The 17,576-nt window shown below is 45.4% G+C and overlaps 1 long non-coding RNA gene across 1 annotated transcript in view; it reads right to left on the bottom strand.

The window, feature by feature from the left end:
• Positions 1 to 17,576, bottom strand: part of LOC119129567 — a 25,872-nt gene extending 8,296 nt beyond the window's left edge. Inside the window, exons 1-2 of the long non-coding RNA XR_005099263.1 lie at positions 17,567 to 17,576; positions 14,220 to 14,224 (exon numbers count right to left, since the gene is read on the bottom strand). This is a non-coding gene — a long non-coding RNA (uncharacterized LOC119129567). The remainder of the gene's footprint in view (positions 1 to 14,219; positions 14,225 to 17,566) is intronic.

Genomic DNA, 17,576 nt, shown 5'->3' with positions numbered 1-17,576 from the left:
AAGTTTCCATTTATACTTTAAAGCTCTATCATATTTTTGTATTATTTATGAGGAGTCTTTATTGTAAGTATGAATGTTTATGTCATATTTTTTCTGTATCGCTTTTCAGTTTTACTCCATGTTTTGGGAGAACACTGCAATTAAAAAGGAGCTTTGGAAGCTATACCCTGACTCAGTGTCTACCTTAGCAGGAGTTAGGCTTACTGCTGAATTGGTGTTAGAAACACACACAAGGAGAGCAGGAAACTGCTAACTAAGAGAATCCACAATCATAGTTATGATTATGTGTTAAATTGACTATTGTGAAAGTATGTGTTATTATTGTCGCAATGTTTGATCAGTGTCAAACAGGTATGTAATATTGATGTCCCATTTACATATGAATGTATGAATGTGAGTGAAGACAAGGAGGCGGAAAGGGTTAATGGTGATACTAAGTGGTGGAAGACTGAGGTCCCACATATGAGCGTGACCTCGGTCACGTTTATCCAGTTGAAGCCCTAAACAAAATGCTGTTTGATGGAACACAAGTCAGAGAAAAAACATTTGCAAATGTCACGTTGATGGACAGTTGACAAGATTTGGGAGTGGGAAACAGGATGAAGCATCCCTGAGAAAATGGTTACTTCCGTGAGAACATGGTCACCTCATCTGGTTGAATCCGGTTGAGACCGGCTGAGATGCAGGTGCAGTCTATTCTGGAAGCATTTGGGTCATCTGAGGCCAATGTATGACATCATGGAAAAAAACTGGTACATGACCAAGCAGGCATAGTACCCACGAACTGGACTGGTATAAAAGGTTCGTTCGGACAAAGAGCATTGCTCTCTCTCGCCCGGTGGGCTCTCCCCGTCAGGGGTAGCCCCTGCGGCTACTGCCGTGGGTCGAGAACGCCGATTAGACAAAGATAGATTTCATTCTTTATGAGATTAACCCTAGGTCCGTTAAGATGAATTTATACTATCTTCAAATTTGACTTAGTCAAATTTTAAGCTCAAAGACAGGCTAGAAGATGAAGACCTCGGTGCAGGAGAGAGGAACCATTTTTAGGGCGTCGTCATCTCCATTCTTTAGGCCAGCCTGTTCTTTTAAACAGAATTCGGATTTTGGAACAAGGAGAACTGATCACTCGACTTTTCCACCAAACAGCATTTTAGACCTCTAGCCTCTTACCCTTTTTACTATATTTTTGAGTTTTCAATCGAGAGAACTTCGAGACGGAATAATTATTGCTCTATTGAGAATGGTGAGTGGAAATTATTGTTAGTTGTTCGAACAATTGAAACTTGTAATTCTCTTTCTTGCTTATTCATTAAATTTCTACTTTATAATCATTTAATTTCGATTAATGATTATTTTGATCTTTTATGCTTTAAATCTCTTTTGTTTCTCTATCATAGAGAATCTTTAAACCGTTCAGTTCTTTTTTTAAATGAAGACAGCTTTAATCCTTGACATCAGGGAGTGTCAGAATCTGGTTCGAAACCGTTAACTTAAGCTCAGCTAGTGTGAGTGTATGCTAGTGAAAATAAACCAGTTCCCGCGGTCTTAACAAAGACAGCTAAACTATTCCGAGCGGATAACAAAAGCAACTACCTTAATAGGAAAGGAGAGCCGCTGAAACGGCCGCGATCGAGGAGCTCCTGGGTCTCGACAAAGTAGTTACTCAACCCTCGGGTTTCTTTGATTTCAGCGGGACTGGCGTCCGGAAATGACGGAATTAATCTAACAATAGATTAGTTACCTGAACAGCGGTTAGACTCGGAACGAATCTTCCTTCCGTACCGGCTTAAATCAATTCTCGTCTCCCCTACAGATTGCGTTACTGCAGAGGGGCTAAAGTACAGAATTTTACCCTTTAAACGGAGAGCCGGTCACTTACATCAGATACTAAGTGCACGATTGACAGTATATTTTATTTTACTCAATTGTATGACTTAGAGAATCCATATGTAGTAAAGTGTTGTATTATTACATATGATTCCATCATCATTTAATTCAGTGGTTCTTAACCTTTTTCCTTGTTCGCACCCCATTCAATTCACCAACCAGTTCTCGCACCCCCTTCCAGAATTGATGAAAAGCAATATTGATATCATAATCATAATGTGTAAGTAACACAACCATCATGTATTTAATTCTTTATTTACATAACTGACAACAAAATAATGCATTGCAGGATTAAGAAAATCAAGATTACTTTCATACTAGGAAAAAAGAACAAAAAAAACATTGTGCTTGTACTATGCATGGTGTGTTGTGAATTATTATGGCTGAGCGCCAAACTCAGTGACTTGTTGCTTTCCATTTATGATGGCATCAAATCTTGGTGTCTTAGTGCTGAGTGCCCCTCGCACGTCGTGTTGAGGATCCAGCCGATTTCTGCTCTTGGTTTTGATGTGAAGCAGACAGGAAAATCCAGTCTCGCATAGGTAAGTAGTCGCGAAAGGCACGAGCACAGTGAGAGCCTTCTTTGCCAGTGCGGGATACGTTTCCAACTGAGAAGCCCAGAAGTGCTCCAGGTAACCATTGGCAAACGCCATTTGGATTCCACGATTGTTTCTCAGTTCGATGAGATCTTCCTTGATGTTGCTATCATCATCAACATCTTCCATATTCTGCTTAAAAGGGTGCCGGATCCAGTCGTCACAGGGCTGTAGCTCTCCACACGAGAAGTAGTCATCAAATGAGGTGCACAGTATCTGCAGTATCTGTAAATTTCCCCCAGGGTATCCTCGCACCCCCAAGGAAGCATTCTCGCACCCCCGGTTAAGAACCACTGATTTAATTTGACTCATCTTCCAAAATGCTTCTCAGCATCCCAGTGCACACATGTTCTGCATGTGTAACTAGTTGTCTCAACTCTCGTTCCTCATCCTAAATTACCCTTTCTCAAGGTGACAAACCAATCCACTAATCGAAAAAATAAAAATCAACAAAATAATTGCCACTAAATTAATATAATGGCTAATTTTTGTTGTTTCTTAACTTTAACTAACTCAATCTCCCTCTTATTCTCAAATGTAAAAACTTGTATAGTCTTGATACAACCAATCAACTATTCCTTCAAAATTTAGCTTTGAATTTTATTTTTATTTTATACGTCTTTACTACGTAATTTTGCTTCATCCAATTCCAGAAAGCAAGTTCTTTCCATCTTTCAAATTTTGTTTCATGAGGGTATTAATTCAGTGTGGACCAGTTTCTGCCCACAAACAAATTGCTCTCTTTTCCTCTCTTTCTTATTTTTTCAAAATTGTTTTTTGTTTTGCGGTGCAAATCAGATCTCTGATTCTCTCTACAGTCTAGTAAATTCTTCTGTGCACCCATTTTAGCCAATTTCATCCTTTTAACACATAACACTGACAGCACACGCACAACACAAAAACCCACAGCAGAGACACAGCTCACAAACAATACCAACAAACAACGCTGCTCAAACGTCAACCTGTATTTTGACGGTTTGGTTATACTATTTTATCTCATCAGTGCCTTTTATCCTTCATACAAATGTTGCCACATCTTCCTTAAGCATCACTCCGCTTCAAACATTCTCTGAGAAACTCAAACTGTCCCTGCCCTGCCTTGCGAATACGCGCCTTGGAGCCAGCCCAGGCACGCTCATCAGTCTACCCCGCTCAACTGACAGGCCAACTTTGTTGTTGCGCCCTTCGTCATCAGAACCAGAATCAGCCTTATTAGCCAAGCTTGTGCATGCCAAACAAGGAATTTGACTCCGGTTGATCTCAGCCTCTGTACATTTAAGTGACTAACAGCATTCAGGTGACTAACAACATTTAAGTGGCAAGAATAGGATATTGATATCATGTTCAAATTCGACATCTCTCTCGACGTCTTCGACACAAAATTTGTTGTCTCTTATTCTCGTCCTATCAAGCCACCGTTCTAGTCCCGTTATGCCACACACGCCCTATTATCGCTCAACAGCCGCCGATAGTATTTCCTCTTGAACATTCTCCATTACTAATTTCTTCCACAGAACGCACATCTCACTCACACATACATATACAGACCCACTCATAAGGATCCTCGGCGCACGCACACACGCACAGATACACTGTCGCGGGGACCTGGGCGCCCCAGAGCGAGCCACAGAAATGAAACTTGTCCTAACGGGAACGCGCTCATGATCAGTAGCGAGCGTGTCTCCTCCGTCCCTTCCCAGTTCATGCGCACACAGGTGTCCGTTTGCAAGATAATCAGTGACACAGACACTTCCTCATTCAAATGTCCACACACCAAATACTAAGGCGACGCTAAAATCAGAGACGTTGCAAGTGACGCTGCACAGGGAAAGGCAAAAAAACAAACAAAAAAACGGACTACTGGTGAAAGCTGTCTACTTTGTATTAACGCTACACACTAATACGCGTCCTCGCCGCCCACTCACAGTGATCGTGTTGTGAATTTTTATTCTGGTATCATGCAATGTATGTATATCTCACTAGTAAGCCTAAGTGTGACCGGGTCATGTTCGGGTCAGGTTCGTGTGGGATTGTTTGGGGCTTGGTCCAGGAATGTAGGCTCATTGGCACCAGACACATCTGGTTTCCATTAACAACTGCTAAAATATGCACCGTGTAGAGTTAGGGAGGCTGACTAGGGGGTCATAGATCACCCAACAGCCCCGCGTGCGCGCACCCCAGTGAAGGGATGCGCAGGGATATAAGTTTTACGGCGAGAGTAGACAAAGAAACTCGACATCTTGGCTCGGGCGCGAGACACTTCTCTCTGACATCGGTTGAATAAAATCTTTCCCCAATCAGCCGTGTGTGACTGAAGTTTTCCTTCCCCAAGCCAGCCACTTTTTCACCGTTTGTTTGGAAGACCAGCTGACCATCGAAGAGAATTCACCACAATTTTGGCGTCACGAACAGTTCTCGTGTCCTTCGGGGAGCCCTTGCCCGCCTGGGTGCGAGTATCAAGCGTCCGGCCGGCAGGCTGAGTTTGAGGTGAGAAGCTTTCACTCACAGTGTCGCGATGTGCTCGTGCCTGGTGTGGGGGGGATGGAGTGGCTCCTAAGCGGGACAGTTAATGGGCCTGGTGTGCCAGTGGCTGGCAAGGGGGGGGATTTGTCTCCCCTAGCTGAATGTCGACGAGATGTGGATTTTGAAAGGGGGGAGTAGCCCCAATAGGAAAATGAAAATGTTCAATAAAAATGGAAAAAAGAAAAAAGGCAAATAAAAATGGAAAAATAGCATAAAACTTAATGGGGAATGTGCACAACAGTGTGAGTGACCGATGAATGAGAAAGATAAATGCCCCGAGACAGAGGGCACGTGTAACAGGACAGGATGTCTGGGACATCGCTGATCGGCTGTCACGAGAGAAGAATAATAGAAAGTCCCATAGAACGTGGACTTTATTTTGGCGACAGATCCGATGGAGGATAGAAATTTTAGCTGTGTGATTGAGGCGAAAACACAGATACGATTGAACACTGTTTGCGACAAGAGACGTGCGCCACCAAGCCACCGGAGGCACAATTCCCGGGTCGTGCTGGGACGTTGAGATTGCACCCAATGTGATCGTTGAGATGTTCGGTGGTGGCATTTGTCTCTATAAAGGTCGCACAAAAAAGGGAGGCTTGCTGCAGACCGCGATTGGCAGAGCGGAGGAGTGCGCAGCCTTGGCATCCGTAGCTGTGTGAACGAATGTGGGAGAAATACCGGCTGGGTCTGGGATCAGGGTGCCGAGGAGAATGATGCGTGCAGACCACGTTAGAGCACTGATCAGATTAGGAGTTTGTGCGGGTTGCGCGGTTCCCCCGGCTGACCGCTGGGCGTTAGCCTCTTAGAGAGATACTCTTCGGGCAACTTACCGGGGTGAACTGGTGCGCTGCGGTCGTACCCAAAGTCGACACGGTTCGATTCCGATTGTCGAGGCGCACTGTAATAGCACACACGCCTGTCAAAGTCTGATGAAATTTACGGCTTGCAGCAGACCGCAATTGGCAGAGCGGAGGAGTGCGCAGCCGATAGAAATTGGAAAACGTGGAAAAAGAGGCCTCAGGGGGTTTAATATTGGTATACCATGTAAGAAAAGTAATTTGTGTGCACACTGAAGTTAAAAATCTGCAGTATAAGGGGAAATGCAAAGCGCTCTTAGGGAAAACAAAGACAAGAAGTGCAAAGGGCATGTTTGTAAGTGCACCTGCGCACGGTAAGAAGCCACAGAATGAACAAACCGCATGGAAGCGGTTAGTAAGAAGCTACATGAGAGATGGATTCGAATCCCTTTGTCCGTGTTCTATGTTCGTGCGTAATCTCTGTAAAGTTTCTGTCAGTTGTCGTCGTTCGTCTGAGCTCTGTGTGCGCGCTTGGTGTATTGGGTGCGCGTGCGTGCGGATGCGTGTGGGTGTATGAGCTCTGTGTGCGCGCTTTATGTATTGAGCGGGCGGGCGTGCGCGCGGATGCGTGTGTGCACGTGCGGTTGTGTGCGCGCTCGGTGTGTGTGCGTTGATGTGCACACCCTGTGTGGGTGCGGGCGTGCGAGGAGGAAGACGGCATGGATCAGAGAATGTTCAAGAAAGGAGGGGGCCCGGTGGGCTCCAAGGCGTGGAATGGCGCTATACCCGGCGGGGGTGGGGGCCAGCGAGACGCGCGGGCCTGGCCAGACCGTGGCGTCAACATTGATACGCTGACCCCCCCGTTGTCCAGGGGCGCTGTGCCGAGGAGTCCGCAAAGGCGGGGCTAGGTCCCCCCGGGAGAGGTCAATGTCGAGGAGAACTGAGGCAAGATGAGGGGAGATCAAATGTTGAGGAGCAAAGGGTGCATGACCAACAGTGAACGTGCATGATTGAAACTGAAATATCACTGGCACTAATGTTTAACAGTTTGCCAATAGTCGAGAGAGGGGCATGCTTGCACTAACCATTAAAGTACGAATGTATGTGTACCTGTTTGTCTTAAGAGAAAGCTAGGCCGTGGCAGCACTAATTTATGGCAGGACGCCACAAATGCGGCCCGAGACAGATAGAAAGAGAGAGTGAGAGAAGAAAGGGGGGCTAACTCGTAAATAATGAGGAGATATTGGGAGTAATCTGTTGGTCCTTTCTTTAAGACCCTTTAAATTATTTCTTGGTGTAGATAGGTTAGCAAAACGAGAGATTTAGAGGTTCAAAAGAAAGACAGTTAAAAGAAGATAACATTTTTTGATTTGGACAATTGCAGGCTAACAGGACCATGAGAAAGAAGAGCTGAGAAGCGGGATCCAATTTGATTGGGGAGATTGGAAATTCACAGCACCATATTCTAAGTCACATTTTTGAGCAAGCATGACACAGGTAATAACGTTTGAGAGATCAAGACATAGATCAGGGCTAGATGTGGAACGCAGACCTCGATGAGTTAATTTTGAATAATGATACTGAAGACAACATACTGTTCCATTAAATTAGAACTATAGACGAAACGTAGCTCGAAAATAGGATGAGTTGCAGGACTTACAATATAATAACAAGATCATTGTTACTAGGAGAATTTGAAGTTTGGTAAACAAACGTTACTAGCGAATTGATGGCACCAGCTACATTTGGTTACAAGTTTGATGTCCCAGCCTGTCACTCTCAGTGCCAGGATCCCTGAAACTCGATCCCGAGACTCCGCCTGCAGCCGTGGACGACTACAAAACGGTGCCTGGCTTTGAGGCACCTTTGACCTTTGGCAAGGACAAAGAAAGACTGTTGTTGTGCTTGGAGGGGGCAAGTACACTCCGGAGGAAAGACGACATCCTCGGGGACGAGCAAAGACAGTGAGAAGCGAAGGAACTCCCAATGTTGAAAATGGACTCATTCGAACAATGGACTCATTCGAGAGTGATGGATGGGTTGGCTCTGAAGCAACAACAAAAGAACACCAACTTGCTGCAGAAGACACATGGACATGAAGTGTCCGACGGCCAAATCGCACTCCTTGCTGTGGCGTTGCTAAACTTGGTGGGGCTTGGGTCAAGGTGGACAGGAGCTTCATTGTGCACTGAGTTTGACAGAACTGAGGGGATTTGATAAAAAATTGAATAATGCGTAGAGCTACAGAGAAAAGCATCATGGTCAGAGATTGAACAGATTTGGATAAAACAAATAGGCTAAAACGGTAAGAAACAAGAGCGAGATCTGATATTTTGGCTAGTCAGGCTTAAAAAGTAGAAGTCGAGTTAGATAAATTTTAGAATAAGACATTTGGACTAAAGTGGATTCAGTCAAGAGGAAGCTAGGACGCTCAATGTACCAACTCAATACGATAGAAGTTTGTTGCACCATAGTGGAGCTTGGGTGGTCAGAAAGTTGGATACGTTAAATTTTTGACTTTCACACAATCATGCATAGGAGTCGCACAAGGCCACAGGTAATGAGATAATGACTGAGATAGGGCTCAATTTCAACTGCACCGACATGGCAAAGTAGACGCAAGAGAGCTGAGTAAGGGATTATATGCTAAACAGTCCGCTATAGAGTTACCAATAGGAGATTCTATCAAAAGAAGTACTAAGAGGTGGAGGTGAAGATAACAGGAGGACGTAGATATTCGGAGGTTTGATAAGGGCAAACTCCATTGTCAAAGATAGGATTAGAGCGAGTAGGAACGGGGGCATTTTGGCATTTTAACAGGGATTGACAGCAAGGGAGATTGAGGATAGAAGATCTGGACAGCAATGACGTAAATTACATTAAAAACTGCTCATTCGAGGGAGGGGCTTGGCGTTCCCTGTGTGGAGCTGTAGCTTTGCAGAGGGGGGCAGACTCCGCGAGTGAGTGGATGAAAGAAGTGGAAATAGGCGATGACTTAAGGAAGCAGGGAGAGGTGCTGGATGGTGTGACAGGCAGGTTTTTAGGAAGACAAAAAAAAAAAGGGGGGGAGTGAGACTCGCCAAGGGGAGCAATAAAGAGAAGCAGACTGAGAAACATATTTGAGCAAGACAACAGGAAAAAGGGGGAGAGCCAAATGATGACGTAAAAAGCCAGAGGGAATAGTCTGACCCATCTTTATTGAATTTAATTAGGATAAGTAATAGAGATCGAGTTTGTTAGTTTCTTCAGTGAATGGGGCTGAAGGCATAATTTTGTTTTTAGGTGACAATGGATAGTCTGCTCCCATTTTCTTTGACCAATTCATTTCTAGGGGGCTAGCGCCCCTGTCTGTTAACCCATAAGGACGAGGCTCCTCATTTTTGCGTGTCATGTATTTGCGGATACAACTTCTCTATGATCTTTTGTTTTGAATTTGTAGCCTATGTTTTCTCCTCTTGCTCTTGTACTTCTTCTAGTTTTCCCCCCTCCTCTTCAGCTCTTTTTGTGTTATCTACTCTTCTTGCCTGCCTGCTGCTAGGCCCCGTCTCATCATCCTCCTGCCTGCAATACAGCGCTTTCTGAGCTTTCTGTGTTTCTTCTCTCTCCCTCTCCGCTGCTACTTTCAGCCAAAACACTACGTTCTCATCCTCCTCCTCCTTCAGTTTTTTGGGGGTTTCTTTTTGTTTTCTACTTTATGGCACCTCTAAGTGCTATTAATTTGTTTGTTTCTAGTTGTCCCTCAAATTTGTATTTTTTTATCCGTTTATCTAGATTTTTAATTCGGTCAGGATCCTGTCTTTCAATTATTTTTCAATCTTTACATTTTAGTGTATCTCGGATATTATTTTTGCTCTGCCAGTTCCCCATTTTAATCAGTTTGGTCCCAACTGTAAAACCATAGGTGTTTCTAAAGGCGAGTGTTTCCAGTGGGATAACGAAAAGATCCTGTGGTGATTCTCACTTCGACCAGCAATCTGGTGGAGAATCCTTGCCTATTGCGTCCACAGAACCACGTTATGTGTTCCCCACTGCTTTAATATGGAATACTATATCTAGTGATACGTATTCCCATTCACACACTCATTCACACGGTTTTGCGGAATTTTCGGTTTTACGCAGACTCCGCCGTCCTTTTCTACATGGACCTCCCTGTCCTTGGATCGCACTGTCCTTTTACTTCTTAACACGGACCTCACTGTCCTGATACTTTTAGACGGAATTTACATTTTCAGCTTTTCTGTGGCTCCGCTGACCTTCTACTTGGACCTCACTGTCCTTTCACTTTCTTGGACCTCACTGTCCTTTGCGGAATTTCAGTTATGTAGGGTCTGTGGACTTACGTTGTCCTTCTCTCTCACCTAGGATTTTACAGGGCTTGACAAGCCCTCGGCCGCACCACTTATTTATTTTATTTTTTTAGAAAAAAAACACAACTCACTGTCAAGAAAGGAGGGAAGACTCTTTGTGTTTAACACGGGGTTCTTTATTCCAGCCTCGAGCTCTATATGAACGCATGTCTCTCTCAGCGCGTCTCTCGTCTTCCGCGTCCCGTGTCCCTTCCGCTACGTCACTTGCAACAACGGTGCAACTCCAACCGTACAACACTACTAAACAAATATACATCCATGACATCTCCCCCTATTTAAAGTAGTGCCTTCTCAAAAGAGTGTTTACAACAATAACTCTCTTCCTTTACTTAACATATTGTTTAATATCTCCAAAACACTATTTTTTTAACCAACACGCAGCTCAAATTATATCTATAGATTTAGCCGTTCTGCTGGCCTACTGACTCTACCCGATCTCTAGTTCCATCTAAAGCCTATGAGCTCGACTGTCTCAATTCCGACTCTCCGTTGACCATGGCTGCAAACGGGGGAGGCTCCTGTCTCTCCGCCGCGGGTGCCCCACTCTCTGGAGGAAGGGCCTGCAGATGTCTTCGGTTCTGTCTTTTCACCCCTCCCAATGGTGTTTGGACCTCATATGAACGGGGCGTGGAGCTCTCCTTCTGCACCACAGCTCAACCAGTCCACTGTTTTTCAGAGTCCAATCTCATGAGCACCCTGCTGCCAGGCTGCAGGATGGGTAGCGCCCGCGCACCGTGTCTGCGGTTGAAATAATATCCCTGCCACTCCTTCTCTACCGCATCCTTCCGTCAGACAATGGATAAGTTGGGCCATCTGGGCTTCAGGTTGCCTTCCAGAGTTGGGAGCCTAGTGCGGATCTTTCTGCCCATCAGGGGCTCTGCCGGACTCACACCTGTGGTTGACGTGGGTGTAGCTCTGAAGTTGAGAAGCGCTAGTACTGGGTCCTCCTGCTTTATGATTCTCTTCGCCGTCTGAACCGCTCTCTCAGCTTGTCCGTTGCCTGATGGGTGGTGCGGGCTTGAAGTGAGATGTTCAAAATCATACTCCTCACTGAATATTCCGAAAGTCTCGCATGCAAACTGCGGTCCGCTATCTGAGCATACTATTTCAAGAATTCCGTACCGTGCAAAAGTTGCTTTTAGCTTCGCAACAACTTGATCTGCAGTAGCTGCCGATAGTAATAGTATCTCCAGGTAACGGGAATAGTAGTCCGAAACTACGAGATAGTATTTTCCTTTGTGCTCGCGCAAGTCCATCCCTAATCTCTGCCAGGGTCTGTCAGGTAGAGGTGTTGGATTGAGTGCCTCTTTCCTCTGTTCCCTCTTATTTTCCAAGCAAAACCCACATCTCTCTACCTTCTCTTTCAGATCGGTGGATAGCCCCGGCCTCCACACCGATCTTTGTGCACGCTCTCTGCATTTTGTGAGGCCCTGGTATCCCTCATGGATCCTGTCCAGAATCTCCTCACGCATCTCAGGAGGAATAACTATGCGACTTCCGATTGTGATCAGACCATTGCTTACCAAGAGCTCTGCCCTGTTGCCGTAATAATCTCTCGCAGCGATGGGTATCTGGCCAATGTGGTCTGGCCATCCATCTCTCACCAGCCTCACCACTGCTAGCATACCAGTGTCGGGCTGTGTGGCATCCCTTATCTCCTCCATCTTATTCTTTGATGCTGGGAGTGCCTCCAAGATGGCATTTACGTAGCAGCAAACATCAGCTTCTGTGTCACTCTCTGGTTTGCCGCTTGTCGGACTCCTGGACAGTGTGTCGGCCACCACCAGGGTCTCGCCTGGTGCATACTCTGCCACTCTATTAAACCGCATTAGTCTCAAAAGCAGTCTGTGGCATCTGATGGGAAATGTGTCCAAGTCTTTGTTATTAATCAATGGAACGAGGGGCTTGTGGTCAGTTATGAGTTTGAAACTATCCATTCCACTCAGGTATTTACTGAATTGCTCGCATGTCCAAACCCCTGCCAGGCACTCCTCTATTTGAGCGTAGCGCGTCTCTGCACTGGTAAGTCTTCTTGAGCAGTAAGCGACTGGCTTCCAACAATCCTCATGTTGCTGGAGGAGCATCCCATCAAGACCGTAGCTGCTGGCATCCGCTGATACAGCTGTTGGCTTGTTTATGTCATAGTACGCCAACATTGGCGCTCTGATCAGTGCCTCTTTTAAGCTCTGGAAAGCTTTCTCCTGGGCTTTGTCCCAGGTCCACACCCTGCTCGTCTTCAGCAGGTCGTAGAGTGGCTCCCCAATGGTCGCCAAATGTGGTATGTATTTCCCCACATAATTAACCATACCAAGGGCACGTTTTAGTCCATTCATGTCTGTCGGGGCTGCAAGGTCTGCTATAGGCCTAACCTTTTCTGGGTCTGGCTGAACTCCTCTCTCGTTCACCACATGCCTCAAGAAGTGCAGTTGTTGTTGTCTGAACTGACACTTGTCCCTGTTCAATTTCAGTCCCACCCGTTCCGTCCTCTCCAGAACGTTTTTCAGGCGGGCGTCATGCTCCTGAAGGGACGCTGCATGGACGATGATGACATCCATATAAACTTCCACGCCGTCTAGGTCAACCAGTATTTCCGGCGCAATTCTGATGCCGAATGTCAGACGTTTGAAGCAATATCTGCCAAACGGTGTGATGAAGGTGGTTAGCAGGCTACTCTCGTGGTGCAGTGGGATCTGCCAAAACCCACTGGAAGCATCTAGGGAATAGAAGATATTTGCCCCTGACAGCTTTGCCAGCACCTCCTCAATGGTAGGTAGAATGTATCTCTCTCTTCTCACTTGCTCGTTGACCTTCTACATGTCTACACATATACGCACCTTCCCTTTTGAATTAATCACTGGCACCATTGGGCTACACCAGTCGGTAGGGTCAGTGACCCATTCGATCACTCCTATAGATTCCATTCTCTGAAGTTCCTCTTTAACTTTTGGAATAATGGGTAATGGGACTTGTCGTGCAGTTGTCACAGCATGTGGTACTGCCCCCTCTTTTAGGCGTATTTCCACTGCCGTTGTCTTCATGGTACTATGGTCGCCAAACGCCCCACTCACTTCTTCAACCCTCATTACTAAGCCTAGTGCGATGGCATCATCCCTTCCTAGGAGGTTATTCACTGTAGAACCTCCTACTACATACACCTTTGTTCCATGGTGATTCCGCTTGTGATGGAAAGTGGTGAAGAATAATCCTAAATGTCTACCCGGGCTGATGAGAGGGATGTCGGCTTCACTTAACCTTTGTCTCTGTCTCAGTTTTTTTAATGTCCTTTCACTCATGACCTTAGCATCGGCCCCTGTGTCAATTTTAAAAGGGACTGCTGTCTCTCCAATCTCCAACGTCACTGTCCATTTCTTCTTGCTGTCATTTGCATTGACTGCGCCCAGATAAAATGAAGCATGTTCTCTTGTTTCTTCTGCTACTTCATTTACATCTCTTGAACGGCACATTCTTTCCCAATGTCCTTTTTTGTTACATTTTCTGCATTCAAAGCCATTGGCCGGACAACTTGCCTTGTCTCTGTGTTGTGTTTTTCCACATCTACCGTAGTTCGTTTCGCCATGACTAAATTTTCCTCTTTCTTGCTTATTCCCCCATCTTTCATTTCCTCTCTTTCCTTTGGAACCCTGCCTGAGGTTAACGTCCATGTTCTTTCCTTCAAACTGTCGTTCCGAACGATTGACTTATTGTACCTTGTACAACGCTGCCCCCTGCTGGCAGATTATTTGATCCACTTCTTCCGCCTGCCTGATCATCTGTATAGCAACGTCCAGAGTGAGGTCTTTTATCAATTGTAGTTTCTTCAACAGCCCTTTGCCTTTAATACCCACTACAAGTCTGTCTTTGATATTTTCATTCTTGTTTCCTCCGAATTCATAGGTCTCTGAGAGTTCGTATAAGGCTCTCATATATATTTCTGCTTTCTCATCGGGTTTCTGAATGCGTTGGTGAAATTGCGCCCTCATGGTTGATGTTCTTTTGCGGTACAAAATAATCGTCAAACATTTTCAGCACGGCATCAAAGTCACTTTCACTTCCTCGCGTGGGGGACGCGAACGATTTCATAACGTTCTCCGCCTCATACCCAATGGAATATATCTGAGTGGACACTTGGACATCGCCAGCCTCCTCACTTAGCTTGGTCGCCGTCCGATAACGCAGGAACCTTTGTCTCAGCATGGCCACTCTCCGGGTTTATCGAAGCAGAAACTCTCCGGCGGTTTGTAGCTCGGCATGATCACTGTGCGGGTCTCTTCTCTATCCGGACCACTTCTGACACCATGTCAAGAAAGGAGGGAAGACTCTTTGTGTTTAACACGGGGTTCTTTATTCCAGCCTCGAGCTCTATATGAACGCGTCTCTCTCTCTCAGCGCGTCTCTCGTCTTCCGCGTCCCGTGTCCCTTCCGCTACGTCACTTCCAACAACGGTGCAACTCCAACCGTATAACACTACTAAACAAATATACATCCATGACACTCACCCGTTTGGTTCTCTTCACCTCGGACTGCCTTCAACCTTCAGATCCCAGCTGACGAGCAGACAGCCAGCCCTTGAAAAGGATCTTGGGACACCTCCTAGGGAGGTCCTGCTGCGCGCGGTCTTTCTGGATCTCTGCTGTCGCCCGCTGGGATCTTCAGGTGTATTGGCATCCAGCTCGAAGGACCAAGTTAATGTCAGGTCTTAACACCATCAGACATTAATTTACACACTGAAACAAAGAGAAGACAACCAGTATTCGTTTTACTCGCGAGGAGAATTACGGGAAGGCTCAGTTACAGTCTCCGATAATTCTGAGTTCTTACTCCGCGTTCTCCCCCTTTTAATGTTTTAGGTTGCCCTGGTTACAAAGGCGTTGCTAAACTAAAGGGAGGGGAGATTGAGGTTGTAGCAAACGCTGATTAGCTAATGAATGTTATGTGGTGCGAGGCCTTGGCCGATTCCTGACTCCAGCAGTGCAGTCTGTCCTGTTTCTCCGGTTGGCAGCCGGTTGGCAGCCGGTTGGCAGCCGGTTGGCAGCCGGTTGGCAGCCAGTTGGCTGACTCGTCCTTAATTAGATATCTCGAAGCGTGAGTGCCGTTTATTATACGCTTAATCATTCTGTCATTCAGTCTTGCATCCTGTTTGTCATTTATTTTCTTGGACATCATGTCAACGGTCTCCAGATCAGTCATCCACTCTCCGTGTCACATTCTGAACGAGAGTTGAGGCTCCTCAGCCCAGGGATTGCCATAAGGGGCTCCACGATGACATTCAGAAACTTTGAGAATAAAGAGAAATAGAAATAAAATACTCACTTAAATTACTGCAGCTATGACCTCTTTTTAAATGATTAATGCCTACAAAAAAAACTCTTACTTTTCCCTGTCATAGGCGTTTCACACTCACTTCCTAGCTGTTGCAGAATGAAGCAAATGTTAGCTGCAAGATTCAAATGAACCATTCTCCAATGATAAACTTTGCCCTGTTTGACAAAAAAATGGTGGCATTCTGTCTGTGCCTTTGAATGTGGTGCAAATTTGGCTGTTGTACATATCTAATCACATCATTTTTAAAATAGGACTGATAAAATTGCTTGTTCTACAAGTTGTTATCCAAATGATGAAAATGAACAGGGTAAACTTGGGTTTTATTTTGCACTGACATCTGCCATGGTTTCCGGAGTGTGAAAGTCAAGGCAATGATATGTCATAAATGCAAGTTCCATATTGAAGATTGCAATGACAACATACACTTTTTGTATATGCGCGACAGAAGCTAAGCATACATAAGTATATTCAAATCACCGCTAACAGATACATTTCCAAAGATAATGCAAGGCAGTTCTGATTACTTCTTTAATCAAGAATAAATAAAAAATCAATCTGTACCTTGTGGAGTCCGGTCAGTTTTTAATACAGATGCTCCTCTTATCTCCAGGCTTGGAGTCTGAAAAAGGGAAAGGGAAAAAGAAGATGTCTGATTTGACAATTCACCTATTAACCGCTGTTAATAACATGACACAACACAATTTTAACTTTTGAAGTGATTTGCCTTAGAGTTCCAAGGCCTGTTGAGCGCAAAACAAAGTTAGGTGCACATTTTAATGACATCAGAAGATAAACACCTTCTTTTTCACGTGCCACTCTTTGAGCTAAATCTGGAGTCACAAATCACTAAATGGGTAAAAAGGGAAATTACATGCCATGCCATCAGAAAATCTCAAATTTGTGATCTGTACTTACTGATTGATATTGTTTTTGTTTTATAATAACATGGCGATTTTTGAAAGCGAGCTGCTGACATCTGCAAAAGCAATGCCATTATTTACATTAGTTTTTGTTGCGTGTTGTGCGGTCTGTCAGAAGTTGAGGCAGGAAAAACAAAGATGTGGAGTTTAGAGTTGGTTCTTTATTGGCAAGATCTTGGGTTGTTTAATAGAGGCCAGTACACGCGGCACGGCAGCAGATGAAACAACAGCTTCCTTCTCCAGGTCAGCTTGTTTTATACTGTCTGGAAAGGCGGGAACTTGTCACATGACCATTTGGTACCCGTGAGTGGGGGGGGGCATCACCCCCCTGTGTGTGTGCGAGTGTTCTGTGTTGTATTCGTATTCTGATTGAGCAGTTATGTTTATATAAACTAATGAAAAGATTTGTACACATATGAACATCAAAACGTACATGAGATTGTCCAACCCAACAGAACATGTACACATTGCCGCCACTCTCTCTTCAATCCCCTTTTTGACCTCGAAAGAGGTCAACCACAACACAAAACCATGCTACAGAGGAGTGATGACAAAGAGAGCAAGAGCACAAAAAACTACCACTAAAAGAGTAAATGATAGGGGACGGGTTGGGGATCGTGAAGGGTGATACATGATAAAAACTTCAAACAATGACAGCAATAATTCACAGTGAAGAGGAGGTCTTGCCTCAATACTCCAGTTTAACTTGAGTGTGTGAGTGAAAAACCTGCGGCAAGATGTTATAATGCAGGAAAAGTCTCACACGGTCCCTCTGCCTTAGGAGACCAGAATGTTATCAATATCGTCAGTCCAAGATAACAATTGCTTGTGGTAGTTCAGCCGTTGGGGGCTTGGCAGGCCCACTGGTGGAGGGTGAGCACAATTCTCACCCCCTTTGCAGCTCTGCTCCGTCCGGAGGGACCCTGCAAACGTCAGCAGTGCGGTCCTTGTCTTCAGTGGCTCAGGGTAGACTACCTGGCCACCAAGGGGGAAGAGGATTATTCTGCCTCTGTTTGAACTGGGGGCGGGGACGCTGTCGATGGCGGATCTGGTTCCTTGCAGGAACCCTTCACTGGGGCGCACTGGGACAGATGATACCACATATCTCCTTTGCCGGCCAGCCGGACGGCATGGGAGGCGCGCTCCACCACTTTATAC

Source organism: Syngnathus acus, chromosome 10 (assembly GCF_901709675.1).
Source record: "Syngnathus acus chromosome 10, fSynAcu1.2, whole genome shotgun sequence".
Taxonomy (NCBI): Eukaryota; Metazoa; Chordata; class Actinopteri; order Syngnathiformes; family Syngnathidae; genus Syngnathus; species Syngnathus acus.
Note: the sequence above shows the minus strand (reverse complement) of the source record. Positions and strands in the feature narration are given on the sequence as shown.